Source organism: Achroia grisella, unplaced genomic scaffold, assembly GCF_030625045.1.
Source record: "Achroia grisella isolate CSIRO2021 unplaced genomic scaffold, CSIRO_AGI_Agris_v1 utg540, whole genome shotgun sequence".
Taxonomy (NCBI): Eukaryota; Metazoa; Arthropoda; class Insecta; order Lepidoptera; family Pyralidae; genus Achroia; species Achroia grisella.
Window position 1 is genome coordinate 3,188,983 of NW_026712925.1, and position 13,375 is coordinate 3,202,357.

Sequence of the window (13,375 nt, forward strand, 5' to 3'; positions counted from 1 at the left end):
GTCTTGTATTGCAAGATTAAATTATTTAAATTATTAGTTTGAACTTTTTCTTGAAAAAGTAAACGATAGTTGTATTTTAAAAAAGTAGGTGATTACACTAATAAAAGCTTACGTAATGTCAACAAACTAGTTTTATATATATATATATTAATGACGAATATAAATAGTTAATTCGTTTTATGTATATAATAAGAAAAGCAAACAATTTATCAACAAATTCTCGCCAGAGTATAAGAGATTAATGAAAACAAAATTAAAATGTGTTATAAAATAAACACAACAATTTATAATAGGTATTATAAAATTGAAAAATTTATAAATTATAATAATGTTTTTTGTAGAAAATATCTAACTTAAAATTCATAGCGCTGACAATGTTATCAGATTGAACAGATATTAAGTGCGTAGAGATTTTTATGTTGATTGTCGCATGCCTAATCCTTGTTGTTAATTAAATCTAAGTAAATCATTATTTATTTAAAAGAGCAACACACAACTTTCTTGCTTATTCTTCTTGTGATGAATCTGCATTCCGAATAAGCGATAGAATTAAAAAACTTGACTATTCAAAAATGCTTATATTAAGTTTATTTGAATAAAGATTATTTCTATTTCTATTTTCTATGGGGCGAATTTTGGACTCGTAAAAGAAATTTTATAAATATATTATGCAAATTTCAAAAGAATTATATTTTATGTAATGTGGAGAATAATTATAAGGGATCAAGATTTAGGTATTAATTGAATCAGCATACATATGATCTTATTGCTTTAATGGCTATGATTTATATGATTTACTCATATTGTATCTACTAACAGTGTTCCTGTAAATATTGTTTTATACAAAAATGTAGATTTGAAAACAATACTAATATTATAGTATAATATATTAGTAATACTAATATATTAGTTTGAAAGTATGTTTCTCTGTCTGTCTTAAGTGTGTTGAATGTAAATCCATAATCGTTTAACTTTTTTGTTTGTTTAAGTTTATTTTTTATATAAATTAGTATAGGTACTTTGCGTTAGTTATTTTTAAACATGCGTCCTAAGTACACATCAATAGGGATAAGAAAATGGATAGTCTATATATAGATAAACATGATAGGTGTCTGTACATGAAATATATATGAGAAAAAATATTATTCAGGGACTTTATTGATGATTGTTTAGTATAGTTAGATAATGCATACACATATGATTATTTATTGTCTGCTTGCTCAGAAACGGCTTAACCTTAACGGATTTGTTTGTATTTATCACTAATATATTGTGCTCTTAAATTGTGTCACATAAATTTTTTTTACTCGGGTTTTAAGTTAAATTTTATTATAAATAAGGTTAATATCTACTGTAGACGTTTCCATTAGGTTGTAGTACTAGCTAAAATTAAGAGCTTCGCTACTAAAATAATTTTATTTTCATTATTGCTCTAAACCTATTAAGTGTATTTTTATCTAGGATCAAAGAACAGAGATTTAGACGTAAATCCGTCTGGGGTTAGTAATATATAGCACTCTATTCATTGTCTATTTTGTAAAACGGCCGAATCATGACACTGAAATTAGGGGCAATATAAGCAGTGGTGGGGAGCGCCCTGTACTATAATGTGGCCACCGAACAGGTTTAACTCCCACCACAACTGCTCTAATATTACCCCGAATTTGAGTGTCGTGTGTATGCCTCAATGTGTTTAACACTCAATGTACATGCGGTTTCAATGGTATATACAATATAATAAAAGAAAGACTGAAATCTTTAGATCTTCGACATTAAATTTCCTTTACATCGTTTTTCTTTTATCTATCTTTACATGATGAATGCATCAATTTGTAGCTCAATAATATTTAATGACATTATTACAGTTCATTGATTATTGTTATACCTCCACGTAGTTTTTCAGTAAATACAAGTCTAATGTTAATGATTTATTTAGGTAATGATTTCCAAAATAATGTTTATTTGAGAATGAAATATATTTTTTGTAAAATAAGAAAGGAGCGAGTCGCTTAATGGTTCAGAATTACATTGTTTTTTTCTTCTATTCACACGTCTCTGAGATGATTTACGTCGTCACAAGCAATCTTGTACCCTTGTCTTGTAACACGAACAGTACCGTACCGGTCTCATATCCCCCTAATTGTTTGTAATTGAGCATAACACGAAGTAGATCCTCCAAGAAAATTCTTTATGGAATAAATGGGGTTCACTCGTTAAAGAATTTCGAAACTTTTTGGTTCAGTTGAACGTAAGATGGTTAAATATTTTTACAAAACAAAGAAATATTATTGTACTGGATTTTTACTGTAATATTAGATTGGAGAAGGAACATTCAATTAATTTGTAGACGAAACATGTAGAAATGGTCGGAATAGCCACCCTAAGGTTGACAAGGACGTCTCTCCATTAGGAGCTTTCTAAAAAAGATAAACAAAGACTGCTAGGGGCTGTCTTCGCAGCCTAGTAGAGTGCAGCGTACGCGTGGTGTGCATGTAAGTAAATGACCATTGTTAGGTACTAATTTGTCAATTGATTCTCGATATAATGAAAAGTACATTGGAGCGAGCTGTCAGAGGTGGTTTCCCATTTCGGTATAGATTTCTGTTGGGTATGAGTGTGGTGGCGGGGGTGTGGTGGGTTGTGGGGGTGTATCGAACGCTGCGTGCGCAGCCACGTTGCGTGTTGTCATCTCGCCTGCTCTCCAGCATCCGCCATTCTCGCTTCTCGATCTACCAGCCTACGAGAGTGCGTGCTATTTGATTATGCCACGCGTCTGTGTGACCCCTTGTTTATATTGCTTGATGCTACTTTAAATTGATTAATTCCTACAGCGACACCTTCGATTCTTAGACACGATTTCAATTTTACCTGGTCTTTGTTTTGGGATTTTGCAAAGCATTTAAGCATTAATCAATGCTTGTTGGTTCTGGAAGAACAATAAAGCTTTATTGAGGATATAACTCTTTGTTATAAATCTATGTCTTCGTGATTGTTTACGATATGACTACTATGATTCTTTACACGATGAAAATATGGGTCCATTATATTTTGTCTTTGACTATTAAGCTGTTTGTCGTATAAAATTAATACATAATAGTATACAAGAGTCCTTATATCCTATAATGATTCATTTTACTTGGATTCAATATTTAACATAATAAAGGAACAGGCACAAGAAAGCCGAGATTTAACATATATAAAATATTCAATAGAATATATTGGGTACACAGATGAACATCAACAAAACCACGCGCTTGTGAAAGCGCCCTAAAGAGAGTTTTCCACAACTCACTAACACCGACTCACGGTTGTAAGCACGCAACTTTTCACGCACACACGCAGCGGCAGCAAAATAAGCGCCTGAAACTAGAAGCAGCATCCCGAAATGTACCTACATCTCATTCCCGCACAGTATCCCGTCCTATTTCAACAGGTTTCGCCTTTCAGCAATTGCAGTGTGGAAAGCGTGCCTCTAGTAACCGAGCACAAACAGTACGAAGAACACACGTCGCATCGGAAAACTGAAAACACAGTTTCACTGACAGCTTCGAAATCACCTGACATTCACCGCTGTCCCACGTAGTGCACCACGTTTAATAGTAGTGAAATGGGCCGACACAGACACATATAGTTATTTATAAATACATAATCTGTAGCGGCGTGTGTTCAGTGAACGGCTCGGCGAGCTTGTTGAATTCTCGCGTCCCGCGTTTCAGTTACGAGTTCACGTGTTAAATATGAGATCCGTCAAACATTTGACTGTACCACAAACAATAAAATAAAACTTGTGCACGATGATCTTAGTACCATAGACGCTAGATTTAAGTGATGTAAGAGTGAATTGAGATGGAATTTTTAGTGTTTACTCCAAGAGACACAAAAGTTAACACGATGTAAATTTTATGTTATCAATGCTTACCTCTTCAGTGTTGTGACTTTTAATATAATTAATTAGATATACTATTGTAAGGGATGCAGCATGTAGGCTACGTATACAACAGAAAGGATAGCCTTTCTATGTAGAAGACTATTTAGAAAGATCAACAATGGTTGTGATAATATACAAACAAATATGCGGTTTGCGTTTAATTCTGTCCCAACTCAGCTCACATAAAAACTTATCAATAAAATCTGGTTGTAAATTTCTCATACGTTGTGATTAAATAATAGGATGCACTTATTTATCTATTGTCAATGGATAATTGTGTTAATCTAAATATTAAGTATCTGTTCCATGTTCACGTTTTCCATTATACTCGTTGACATAAATGTTGTCTCCGTTACGTTTGGAACTAACTTTGCCTCTATAATTTCCCTTGAGGTTGTGAATACTACAATAAAAGAACTGAAAGCAAAAACTTCGAGTTTCTATTATCATTGAGATGTGGATTCGCCACATAATGGTGGTTGTTTACATATAAAGTGATAGTGAATATATCTGGACACATTCGAATGGTGGTTAGTGTTTCAATGCGAAGAAGACTAGTTTCTGATTGGCAAGGTACGTAACAATCTATAAGAATATTTATACAGATATGTCTTGTCGTATATTTTATTAATGATCTTTGTTTGGACTTTATTTTTATTTTGAAATTGTTACTCAGTTCAAATTTAAAATATCTACTTGAATCATTCTAAACTTTTTACGAAAGTGTAAAAGTTTGTTGCAGGTATTTTATTACTGATGAAAATTTAGGAGAATTTATTCTATTAAATTAAAATTCTGTAGTTACTGATCTTTATAAAATTAATTATTATTATATATACAATTACACATAGCTTATAAACTCCTTTTTTTAGTTTCTCAAAGATGATATCTTGATAACAAAGAGATATACAGTCTTTACATCAGAGATTAGTTAATCTAAAAACAGATTATAAAATGTAACATATTGTTAGATACTATTAGTTAAGTAGAATAAGTAAGTACTTAGTCAACTTAACGTAAGTAAGTGTACTTAGTCTACTTAACTAATAGTATCTAACGATACGTTACTATAGATAATCTAGAAAAACATAACTAGATATCTACTCGGAACTAATATAGCTATATGAGCACGATTCCATTGTCTTTTTTATTGGGTAAATAGAACAAGAAAGAATAAAAGTAAAAGTCTCTAAAACTACATTCGCACCCAAAGCAATAAGAATGAAATTAATTGACAAATAATTAATTATCTTAATTTTTTATGAATTTAAATAATTATGTTGTAATAAAATATTTAGTAATTAAAGAATATTTGGGTAATTCAACATTAAGTAAGATCTATGAATTTATCTTCGGACATCAATTATTTTATTAATGAAAATTTCTAACTTACAAACTAAAACCTAAAAAACAATCTAACAGTTATAATTTCTATCAGTGTTTTATCACTATCTTTCATATAAAAAAAAACAGCTGAAAAAAGATAAAGTAGTTACCACTCTAATATTGAGAAATCAGATTTATTACACTATTGGTGCTTTAAAGACCTACTACAAACTAAATATAAGTAGGCAATATATGAATTTAATTATAATTATTTGAATAAATAAAAAAACAATATGATACAAACATTTACGAGAAGATAAATTATAAGAAAATAAATAATATAAGAAAATAAATTCCAATCCATTTTCTTTAACAAGATATTGTTTCACTGTTCATCTTGGTCACTTGTATAAAAGAATAATAGTTTTAACTCTATTCTAAATGCAAAGCTAAATTATTGTAGTTACTAGTTCTAGTCTAGATGATACTCACAATTGGCACAATTTAAACACTTTAAATACAGTTACAAACTCTATTATTGAAAATAATTTTGTTTATTTTTTACGATAGGTCAATGTCTATAATTTTTTATTAATGTATTGTATTGTATTCCTAATATTACAATTTTTGCATTATGATATAACGAAGTAGGTATGCAGTTTACAATTAATAAATTATCCAGTATTGCAATTTCAATAATTGTAATAACAAATTAAGTTAAATTAAGCGAGAAAAAAATACAAATAACAACATTTATTTTTGTTCTTTTCTCTGCTTTAAAACAGGTATTAGTATAGGAATCGACAGCAAAACTATTCCTAATATATAATAGTTTTACACTAATATAACAATTAATTGATATGACTAAAATACCATAGTATATTCGTAAGGAAGATCCCGTAGAGTTTCCGTCTACAGTCAGTGTGATTTTATATTAATTTTATTATATGAATATTTCATACTTAAGAAGTAACATTAATTTTATCTGTTGATATTATAGGTAGATGGAATCATAACACAAACGATATCAGATCTTCTCTTCTGTGTACTAACTCCCTAAACTAATTAGTCCCAACTCCCCTTTCTCTTTTATTAAGAGTACACTTCGTTTATGTGGCAGAGTTATTCAGATCAAAATGATAAAATCAAAAGAACTACCAGGTATTTAGTTCTAGATTATTTATTACTTCTTACCTAAGGCCGCGTCTACGCAGCCGTAGAACTTTTTTGTTTTTAAACCGATTCTAATATATGTAAAATTTATGGTGTAGCATACTGCAATATATTAGTAAAAACAGAATCTATATCGAAAAAAAAAAAAATTATTTACATACTAATATGCATAATAAACGCAGTTTGATATCTAGCAGGTACATATATATAGTTTTTACTAAAGATAACATTAATATACAAAATTTTCATTCATAACATTTTTTATGCTGTAATAATTCTAATAATAGAAAACCAAAGAATTATCTACACTTTGTATAACTGTTGCTCGATTGCCAAGTGGTAGGTGCTGGAATGTTAACGTAATTGTCAACAATGAATTATCTAAACATACTACCAAATATTATGTGCGTCGAAATTTTGCAATCATTGACCCTTATCCGATTTAGAAGTTATTTTTAAATCGGTTAATGTGTTTTTTTAAACAGTATAATGAGAACATTATACTGTTTAAAAAAACACATTAACCGAAATATATATTTAAAAGGATATAACTTCTCTCGTGCTTACGGGTTATGTCCCTCAGATGATATCGTGAGTCATAAGGCCCGTATAATTTCGTCCTATCTCTACATTTAAAATTTTACACAATTATTTTTCATCAAATTGAATATTCATTTCGTTGTGATTCCACCTATTATATTATCTCATATGTAATTTATGAGGGACTTAATAATTACTTATTATACTACTTTTATATTACTTTTTAATTATATAATATTGTAATTTATAATTAATAGTCGATTACGTATGTACCTATTTTGGTAATAAGAATAGAAGCTGACGTCACTTAATAATCTCTACTTGTCCTCCAAAATGCAGTGTATACACAAAGATTGAAAAGCCACAATGCCGTGAGAGTGAACGAAGTAAATCTAATTCTTTGTAATGGGCCAAGATAATATTTTGAATTGTTTAGCGTTTTTTATTCGAATTTAATTTTTAGAACGTATTTAATCTCTCCTAGTCCAGGAAACGTTGATTTTGGTAAAGTTATAATCAGTTTTTTATCTCCAATGTTGACTGATGTTTTTACCAAAATGATGACTATGTATCGCACATGTGCATTAAATAAATTCCTCTGCGATTATGCACGCTCTGCCTACGTAGATTTAACTAGTATAAAGTGTATAAACACAAAAAATATAAGGCATAGTTTTATTGAGGTATTCGCAAAAGCTTTTTTACCCTTCATCCATTTTGAAAACCAATTAAAATTCTGGTTTAAATTTTAGCAATTTGTTCGAGTTACAAACTTTTTCTCCATAAACACAATAGAACATAATAGAATCCTGATTGATTGACTGGTCTGTCAATGCCTAAATATAAAAAAGAAACCTATATTCAAATAGGTTAGTTTTTAACTGAATTAGTTAAAAATCAAACAATTCGAATATAGCTTTCTATGTATTAGTCAGGAATTCGTAAAGAAGGTTTGCCTGAAACTCCAGTGATCGCAGAGTATAACGCTTTGCGCAAATTAGTTATTACGACAATATCTGTAACATAATATTTATAAAATTTCATAAATAAAAGATATTTTTATGTTTGAAATAACAATTGAATCGTTTAAAACGATAACAAGATACATATGTATATTACAATATATTTATATATTCTAATACACAAATGTATTTTTATATCATGATTAGCTGAATGTATACATATAGTTGTAATAAAAAGTTAGAAATAGCAATTTTATTGAGTCAAAGCTCTTAATTTGGAGACCAACGATCCGTTAAGGCATTTTAAGATCTTGTAATGAGGAGCTCTATATTTTGTAAAACTATTTTTTTATACACTTGAGAATTAACGTTATTATGATCTAATTTGAAACAAAGATTGTCATAGTCTAGCGGTTTGTAATTTGGAATTAGACAGGAAGATTATGGGCTCATATCAGTCCGACATCAAAAGTTCTGTGTGTCAATTTATATTTCTGATTAATTTTCCGGTATTGGAAATATCGTTAATAAAGCAAAAATCTAAGAGACGGCGGTAGCCTCGACTTCGGCCAGGATGTTTTCGATATACCCAGAGAAATTACGGAATTTAAATATTGTGTTCATCACAATGGCAACAGTTGATGCCTCTGACTATACCAATGTGTAATAATACTAAGGGTATAGGTAATTATTTATGTGAAGTGAATCATGGAAATTAAACAATTTACATCACCTCTGATGTAATTATTTTGACCAACGAACTTTGTACTAGATATTCTGATCTGAAAATTGTAAGAGAGTCTAATAACAAAGCTTGTTACTATATATTTGTTCAATTCAGTACGAACAAACGATGAAACTAGACTTCGTACTAAATCATAACGAAATTTATGTAACACGGCAATAAGTTTAAATAATTGGTCTTAATTAATAGTTTCATGGGGACTTCGCGGTACAGGAGATGACGAACAGAAGAAGACGTTCTAAACTTAGATAGAATGAGCAATATTCCGTCTCAGTATTTGTGCGTACAACTGTGCGCGCTATGTTTGTCACTCACTACAAATAACGTCACTCTACTGACGTTTGCTGTGACGTAGACAGTCAGTTAACTTCTATTCCATGGGTTTACTTTCACGCACTATATGTGAGTTATAAATACCACTATGAATACAAAATGTATGTCATGATTAATGGACGTGGATGTTTTAAAATGTTTCCGAGAAGAAACGGCGTGGTATTTTAGGTAAATAATTGTTATTATGTATGTTTTATATTATGCGTCATTATGTCAGAACTACGAGTATATGTGGGAATTGTTACCAAATCTTCCTCATTGGTATTCGTGTGAGACCTTGATTATCGAATTGACGAACATTTGGTTCTCATGTTATTAAATGTTCCGTATTTTAAATGCCTTAAAAAATTATATGTATTACAATAATTTCTTGTGTGTATATTTTTTTGCGCAAGCGATCTGTTTATTAATTTTGTCGAGATCGGTAGCTTGCTTCAAAGATATTTGTGAACATTTATTGACATTATACTTACATAATATAAATATAAGTGTAATGATAAGTATTCCATTCATGATGAACTGGTCTGATGCTGTAGTATAAGTTGTGGAATAAAATAACAATTACTCATTCTTGGACACTACTATAATGCTCTTAGTTTTTAAGTCCAGTGTAGATGTTTTTACCAAAATGATGACTAATATCAGAAATAATAATATTATCATTTTTGAATTTAGACACATTTGTTTTTCTCGAAGATGAGTTAACCAATTATCATTCATCTGGCTCTGATATACACTGTAGACAATAAAGCTTTAAAAAAGTATTATAAAAAACAAAAGTAGTATCATTTGATAATATCACTTGTTTAAATAATGGGTTAACGCTGTCGTTAGTCAATATCATTGTGAATTACTAAACTGATTTGTGACCAGTGAATCGGTTAATTGTCGTGCATTCGGTTTGCATAATAGATTAAATTAGAAATATAGATCTATGATGTACAATATATCTTTCAGTACAGTTACGAGCTTCGTTTGTACTGATTATTCTTTTCGTGTATAATATTAACGGAAATATTAAATTAACTTTTGTAATGCCCATGGGCATACGTAATTTTAGGTTTAGGGAAGGGAAGATTTCTATAGGGAGGGGAGGGGGCCGTAACAGATTTTTATACCGGAAAGTATATTTTTTTCAAAAAGTTATGTATTACAACAATTTGGTGCGAAGGCAGCTACCCTGTCCTCTGCCCCTGGGTACACCCATGCCGACCTACCTACCTATAGGTAGTAATACTTTCTTCTATAGTCAGGTAAATTGCATACTGAAGTCATCAATAGACTTAATAAGTAAAGTACACACTACATGTAATTACACATATAGTCGCTACAGATTGTACATAGTTTCATTCCATTTAGTGAGTTCTTGACTATATTTTCCTCGTCTCTAACGAGGTCACGTAGGGTATGATTATTAAGATTGGACACAAAATCACAGAATGGAACATCCTCGGCTAAATATGAGGTAATTGCGGTAAGGATAAAGAAAGTTTTCTATTTAACTGCAAAATGATAACAACTGCAATACCAAAACATTTTAACGTGTAAAGTTAATATTAATATAAGTTATTAAATAGTTACGAATTATAAAATGTAATTATATTCTGACTATCAATAACTATCAACCATTAAAATGTTATGTCACATAGAAAAAAATAAATTGAATATTACTCCTTTTAAAAATAACCTTATCACCCCTGACTCACATTTACATTGTACATACATATAATGATAATACATAAAAATTGTTTAGTTTATAAATTATTCATAATATGGTGAATTCTTGGACTAAATAATCATCTGACATTTATTGCTTATAAATTTACAATTATACATTATTTCCTGTAATAAGTGTGTGTAGTAATAAATTAAAATGAAAAATGATTAAATTCAATGTAATATGACAAACCTTGTTATAATAACAACTTTTCAACAGTAGTAGGTAATCCAATAAAGAATTGTGTTACAGTATAATTTTACTCGTTTCTAATAATAAATTATTTATTATATTAAAACTTGAAATGAGTACAAAAACTTTACTAAGATTGAAGCATTTGAATACAGAATTTTACGAGTGTACAATTGATAATATTTAGTTAGTAATTTATTAAAATTTCAAGTATCTTATTTTCTTCAAATACAAAAAATATATATTTAATCACTAATTCAGTTATCAATGTAAACATTCTTTTATTTAATTTCTTTCCAAGATTTTTATAGTCACTTAGTTATTGATGGTCGTACACCTTGTTTCTCACATTCTTATTTATTTTTCATAATACTTTGTGTATAAGTAAAAACAAATAATATTAAAATACTTTTGTTATTTATATCTAGTATGTTAGTAACAACTGTTATTTGGACGGTTATTTGAGGACCAGTTAGTCATTGTAGTAAATATATCAGTTTGTCATCGGAAAGTAGTTTAATTGTCTCGAACTTTTGGCACATGGTCTGGTACGTTCATATAGAGTTGTTTCGGCATTGTTGTAGCGAATGTAAATAAGTAGTTTAGACTTGCTAATACCCGCGCATTGGTCTACTTTTTTGTGATAAAAGATAGCCTATGTCCGTCCTCGTGGTAGACTTTACTTTCATTTTCATATTTCATTGTGACTCATTCAGCAGTTTGGTTCTATAAATGGATATAACAGACAGACATATATAATTATGTTGATACTAGCCATTTCCTGCGACTTTGTCTGCTTTTTTATATATCTACGCATTATGTTTAATTAAGATTCGTTTAACCGTTTAGTTGTAATAAGGTAATATCTACATAAATATGCAGAAAGATAAAGTTTCATAATTACAATACTAGGTGATTCCCGCAACTGTTTTTTAAGATACATTTTATATTTAGTTCCGTCTTAATACTCATTATACTCGATTAAAATCGGTTTAAAAGTTAGGTTATGAAAATGTAACAGATGGACAGACAGACGCACTTTCATTTTTATTATATTATTATGCGGCTACTTTGTGTTGGAATGTAATGTAAGGATACAACGAGACCCATATGAGTTATCCCTTTACGCATCTATGACCCCTATGTAAGTGTAGTATTCTATTTATAACATCTATAAGCATCACCAAGGACGTAACACAACTTAATCATGTTACACATTAACATATAATAATATATTTGTATCTTCTAATATGAAGATTTAGTAGTTTCCTATTCATAAAGTGTATAATAAATATTATTGTTATATTCTGTATAGCACTGTTCAAACAGCCGCTTATTTACGTCGATTCTCGGCAGTCGATCGCTAGTTTTACTGTTGTCTCGGAGCCAAATCTCCGCAAAATAATGTACGACCAACTGCCAAGGCGAATTCTATCGCTATGATACAACGTGACCTTCTATTGTCTCTTACACTGGGATATTTCTCTAGTATAATTATGTATATGAAAAAATGTCTAGAAACTTTTTTGTTTGATAAATTTACCAAAAATCTATAGCGTTTATATATCTTTCAAATGATTTACTGGTTTCTATTATATGAAGATTTTGTAACCTTCATTTCAAAATAAATATGAATTTATTAATTTGTCAAAATTCTGAATAAAGTCATGATATATTATAACACAGTGTTTTAAAGATGGAGATTACAATTACTAACTATAATTTTATTTACTGATACAAGACTTAACGCAGACAAATAAAATTGCAGGATACAGCTGGTTTACTTAATAAAACTCTAACATTAACAGTCAGACAATGCACTCAAACGATGGATCACAGAGCATGTAATTTTACTCAGAATATGAGGTACTAATGATACTAATTATAACGGGATGAAAGACGTACGACATAATACGAATATAACGTGACGGATAAGACGAGACATTAAGAAATGATCTTTGCAATTTTTCCTCTGCGATGACAGCTTGTAATGTATATAATTATTGAATGATTTTATATATATTGAAATTTTTTTATTGATATAATAATGAAACATTTTATATATACAAAATGAATGATTTATATAGATTTCATATTTTTTGACATAATACTTTTTTAATTATTTTACAGTTTGTGTAAATCTGGGAAAAATCTAAATTGGTTTTTAAATAAATGTTGTACAACTTCACATTTATTAATTTTGTGTGCATAATACAAACATCCAAATAATATGAATTACTAATAATCAAATGTCTAAAAAATACTTAATATTTTGTTACTAAGGCTCTTCCTTAGTAACAAAATATTAAGTATTTTTTTTTATTAACAAAATTATTTGAAAAGAATACTAGCTCTTGAGGTTCTTGTCAGTTCTTCTCATCTCGATATCATTCGAACTGACGTTAGATTTGACATAGCATAGAAGTCTGTAATAGACCTATATGACTAAAGATATTTTG

At 29.4% G+C, this 13,375-nt stretch overlaps 1 protein-coding gene across 1 annotated transcript in view; it reads left to right on the forward strand.

Annotated features, from left to right (window-relative positions):
• The first annotated feature begins 3,652 nt into the window (after window positions 1-3,652).
• LOC131847714 (uncharacterized) overlaps window positions 3,653-13,375 on the forward strand; it is a 247,125-nt gene continuing 237,402 nt past the window's right edge. The window contains exon 1 of the mRNA XM_059197349.1: window positions 3,653-4,501. The gene's annotated coding sequence lies outside the window, so the exon portion shown is untranslated. The remainder of the gene's footprint in view (window positions 4,502-13,375) is intronic.